This window comes from Triticum dicoccoides, chromosome 5A (genome assembly GCF_002162155.2).
Source record: "Triticum dicoccoides isolate Atlit2015 ecotype Zavitan chromosome 5A, WEW_v2.0, whole genome shotgun sequence".
NCBI classification, from domain to species: Eukaryota; Viridiplantae; Streptophyta; class Magnoliopsida; order Poales; family Poaceae; genus Triticum; species Triticum dicoccoides.
In genome coordinates this window covers 641,968,184-641,973,252 of record NC_041388.1, presented here as the reverse complement: position 1 = coordinate 641,973,252, position 5,069 = coordinate 641,968,184, and the positions used below count along the sequence as shown (strand labels likewise).

Here is a 5,069-nt window from a genome sequence, read left to right as displayed (position 1 = left end):
GGTTCCCGTGTTTCTAGACTCCATGGCAATCCGGTAGCCATCAGCCATATCCCTACAAAGTTTTTCTTTCCTTAGTTCTCTCTCCCTGCAAACCGAACGGAGCCTAAAGTGGGAACCATCCGGGACCAACAAGAACTCAAACTCCTATCCAATCTCGACTTCATGCTCTTTCACCTCCATTGATAAAGACAGGTCATCAAGGCTTTCATCACGATGACCTCGAGCAGACACCGACATCCCTCCCCGCATCTACCTCTAACCCCTGCTGCCGCCTACACTATCCTTGCTCCTCGAGGAAGGGCGACAATGTCCTCTGTGATGGCCACGACCAGATCCACGGGGAGGCCACATTCTTCCATGGGAACCCAACCAAGCACACCACCCCCACAACCATTCAATCCAAACTCTAACAACGTCAAGACCTGCCATCGATTCACGAATCAGGCTCACTGCATCCAGGTTCACTACGAGTCTGCGATGAGTCTGTAGTCAATGTATTGCCGTTGGCTATCCCCACAACAGGACCATCGTCTCTCCCCAAAGCAGCAACACCACCCAGCAAATCACCACCACCGCTTGCGGCTTGCCTACATAAAATCATGAGAAATCCCCACGACGGTGTTGTAAGACCACCTTGGCGACCTTGACAGCGACCAATTGGTCTAAGTTCTAAGCTAGACGCTCTATGTAGAAACCAATAGAGCAGGGGCGTAGTTCAGATTTGTTCTTCGTGCGCGTGCATGCCCTGCTGCCCACCAGCTCTTGGTCTACAACTCACCTCTGACTGACCTCCCATAGAAGATTCGGGAAAAAAAACTCATCACTTACATTATCATAGCCGCACATTCCAAGTCAAAGTAGAACAGATCACAAGGATTCTGTGACAACCAGCCATGGCCAGATCAGTTGCATTTTAATTTCGTTCCATCTCATAATCCATCGCCCACTCTCTCTCAATGGAAATTAAACTTAGGCATGTCACAAGTTGTCATTGTTGTTAACACTAGTAAGCATGCACGTGCAACGCACGTCTCTCAAATATAACACATGTCTTTTGAAATCTGTTTATTTTTAAGTAAATGAGCCCGTATGTTGCAACAACATCCTCGCGAGTCCCTAATGACAAATGTGTTCTATGCTTCTACTCATGCTCTTCGCCAGAGCTCACACATCTCATGAGTGGTATTCACCTGGTCGCCTCGTCATCAGGTATGGGGACACATGCTTGGGGTTGTCATGGTCGAACGTGTGCTTCGCAAACTCCACCTCCTTGCTGGCTCTTTTTGTTTAACCACAAACCATACAACAATAGTTCTATGGTCAAATTTTCATTAATATAGTATGGTATAAGGGGGAGGAAAAAACAGAGCAAAAATTAATCAAGATCTGTACAATTTGTTACAAACACCTCAGCCAATGCCACTATGTGCCAGTGTGAAGAACTTCTTTGGTCGGAGCAAGCGTCGGAGCTCCCTGAACCTACACATTTTGCAACCTTTGTGTTAGTCAAGGTAAAAAAATAGCAAGGCTTTGGTAATCATGTATGTACCATATATCAAGCTATTTGCTTCTTTGATGTCTGGGTTAAAGTATAGCCGAGACTGCTCAGTTGTTCGCAAGATAGCATCTGAAATTGAGTGTAAGAAAGACTTAAAAGTATTAGCAGACAACCTAAAACTCAACAGCAGGAAGCCAAAAGATAAATAGTGAAGGGTTTTCTTCCCTGCAAAACATATGCCAAAGGATACTAAGCATAATATTAACCCATTTAGTTGTCTAGATGACCAGATTAAATCGTAAGCATTACGTGGTTCTTATTTCAGTGAAAAGGAATTCGGTTGAATAATGATTGCCAATGCATGTCAGCATGTATGATTCAGAAACCACACAGAGCATAATTTAGGAGCAGATACATCTGTTTTCAGAGCTTGCAGCTCATAATGAAATGCTAGAAAATTTTATTTTCCTACTAAAAACACGAGGAAATTAGCAATGTCAAAGTTGTTGCGTCTAATGTCAAAACTAACTACTATATCAGGTTACTGAGATGGTTTCCTGTATGAACATTAGTTAATGAAAAAAAAATACAATATGAGAAAATACTTGTGTAATTAGAACAAGAAGAATTTTAAATGTATGGACTTGGATTTCACAACTTAATGTGAACTAACACAGCATTAGAAAGAAGAAAAGCCTGGTACAGTTTGCTTTGCAATGAAATTTGATTGAATCAATAAATTATCAAGAGCAATTGGATAACAACAAGGGAAGAACAGGAAGGGAGAATCAGAAGGTTCACCTATCAATCGTGAGTAGTAGTAGTTGCCTAGTAGCAGGTCAGATAGGACGACAATAGGCAGAAGAGAGTCAGGCTGCCACAGGGCTTCCTCAAGCTGAAGAAATAGGGAGTCGGGGCAACATCACTGACTTGGCTGGGACCTTGGTGTCCCCTATCGTGTAGCGTCGACATCTCATGGTCCTACAGCTGCAAGAAGCAGAATTCCTTGCACTACATTCAGACATAGCTGAGATTAGTTTGTAGTTCACGCCAGAACCTCTCAGATCACTGTTAAATGTCTGGAACTGAAGAATACAATTTCTCCTCTTAGTATATGATACGAAGTTTCTTTAGACGAGTAAAATTTCAGTAGAACAAAAAAGGTATCAACGCTTAATTTTACTCCATATGTCTTACCATAGATATGGTTACTGCACCAGCATCCCTCTGTTGAAATCAATCTGTTGAAACCTCAACCACAGAAGTACCAAGCTATTCTTTTGACTTCACTCCCAAAAACTGCACGTGCTTGAACGACTATTGCACCTGGAGACAATCCTGCAATCATGAATTCAATGCTTATAAGTTCAAAGGGCCAATGAATGAGAAATGCTAAATGATAGACCTGATGCATAAAAGCAAATAAAACTGTGATCAAAGGACTACGGAGAGATCTGATGATGGTAAAATGCTGAGTTGAACTGGGACAAATCCTCGGATAAATCATAATTAGATTATCAATTGTGGTACATAAATCAAGCGGGAACACACAAACAATCAGGAAATGTAGGACCACTTGATGACTATAAAATTGACAGTAAAGATGTCTCATTTTCATGATAGGCTGCTCTATTTGTCAGTATTGACACCAAAGATCTATTCATATTCAACTCTTTCACTGCCGTGTACAAAATCTTTTACAGCAAAGTGTGTACATAGAAAATTATGGTGCTTAATTCTGCTTGGTTGATTCTCTTGGTGTATCCTCCTCAGCTAGAACTACCATCTGCTTGGTGCAGAGTGATCCTATGTTGGTTGATTACGCAAAGTATTGCCACTAAAAATGGGTTGTCCATGTTTCATGTCCTCAGCATAATGTTGTTGCTCCGTTTCAGTATGGTACTATGGTTACAACTTACAAACATGCATGCATGTGCAAAAAAATTCGTTTTAACATCTTAACACCTGCAAGCCATTTTGTTCTGACAAATGATGTTTCAGACTAAATTGATTAACTAACAGCGTGTCTTGACAAATGATGTTTCAGACATGTTTAGATATAAAAGAATTTTAGAGGGTTGTACATAGACCAGACATTGACCGGACATTCCAGCAGTACATGAATATCTATATTATATACAGCGACACTAAAGAATTCAGTATAAGTCGATGCAACTATATGGAAAGATTGAGCTAGAAACCTAATTACATGGATCAATCCGTCAGTTAAAAAATGTCATTACTCCATACGGAAACAAGCATCCACGATTGGAAGCTCCCAAAATCCAAATCCAATGGCCATTACTCTGTACAGAAAAGGATGTGTGCATGCGCATCAGGATCACGTCAGAGCATGAACAGAATGGGGCGGGACACGGCGATAGCAGTGATTTTGACCCACCCGGCAGCGGCGGAGGGGAGTTCCTGGACGTGGCGCCCGTGGGGCAGAAGCCGAGCGGCAGGCGGCTTCGGCGACCGACGCTCCAGGAGAGGCCGACTGCAACGGCACGTGTGTGCCCGGAGGAAGCCGCAACTCCTCCTCTCGCGTCCCCCGCCGTGGCTCGCGTGCGTGGTGGCGACAGGTTGACTCGAGGTGGATCGGAAGGGAAGGGGCGGCGGCGTTTGCTGGGAGGTGGGGCAAATGCGCGGTGTGTCTTAGCTATGGCAGCATGGGAGATCCGGTCGTCGCCGTCGTTGATCTAGTGAGGAGGAAGGCCGGCAGTCACGAGGGAAGGTCCAACGGAGACAGGGAGATAGATTAGTGAGGAGAGGGAGAGAGAAGGGAGGAGGAGGGCGCTGGGTGCGGCTGACCGGCGAGGATGTCATCGCGGCTTGTAGAAGAGTGCGCCGCGACCGGAGGCGGGGTCGACTCGGGGTGGATGAGATGGCCACGCACGGGAGGAGGGGAAGGGAGGAGCGGCGGCAGTTGCTGCGGATCTGTTCTTCTCGACCTGGGGCCTAGAGAAAGAAAGGTGGGGAGGATCCGGAAATCATGGAGTTACGGGCGGGGCCGCAGGGATTGGGTACGCGAGGCGCGACTAGTGGCAGACGTCTCCTAGGAAGAACATTTGATCTCAGACGTTCATCCAAGCGACATATCATTGGCGTAATATGATTAGTCGGATCTATTTAAGTTGATTTAATCGGAGGGCTTCGGTTGTCCCGTGTACAGTTTTGTGTATGGCTTTAAATGAATTCATGTTTGCTCTTTTAATAGTAGTATAGATTTAGAAATTTAAATCAAAGGAAATCTGTAACTAATCCCAGTGCTTGCATTAAGCTGTAAGTACATGAACTGTAAATGCTGCAGATGTAGAAGTACCACACAGCTATGTCACAGCCCCAAGAAATATTTCTCTGCTATCCTTCTTGAAACTCTGGAAGAATGTATATATACTATCCCCAATTTCACTCAAGTGTATTCATGAGGTATGATAAGCACGAAAAATGAACTATGGCAGTAACAACAAATAACGGCAAAGAAGTAACTGCAATCAGTGCAACCCACTACATCCGCCGGTACGGAGATCCTAATACTTTTGTACCCTCGACTTTATATTTTTTCCGCGCC

The 5,069-nt window shown here is 44.3% G+C and overlaps 1 long non-coding RNA gene across 4 annotated transcripts; it reads right to left on the bottom strand.

Annotated features, from left to right (window-relative positions):
- Positions 1-942: 942 nt before the first annotated feature.
- On the bottom strand, positions 943-4,492 carry LOC119303681. Of its 4 annotated transcripts, XR_005147972.1 has the most exons (6): positions 3,900-4,492; positions 3,708-3,804; positions 2,696-2,836; positions 2,300-2,509; positions 1,550-1,627; positions 943-1,479 (listed from the first exon to the last, which is right to left on the bottom strand). It is a non-coding gene; the product is annotated as an uncharacterized LOC119303681 (long non-coding RNA). The 4 variants fall into 4 exon arrangements; XR_005147974.1 differs by lacking the exon at positions 3,708-3,804 and having other exon boundaries at positions 4,310-4,489; XR_005147971.1 differs by having other exon boundaries at positions 3,708-4,488.
- Between the last annotated feature and the right edge of the window lie 577 nt (positions 4,493-5,069).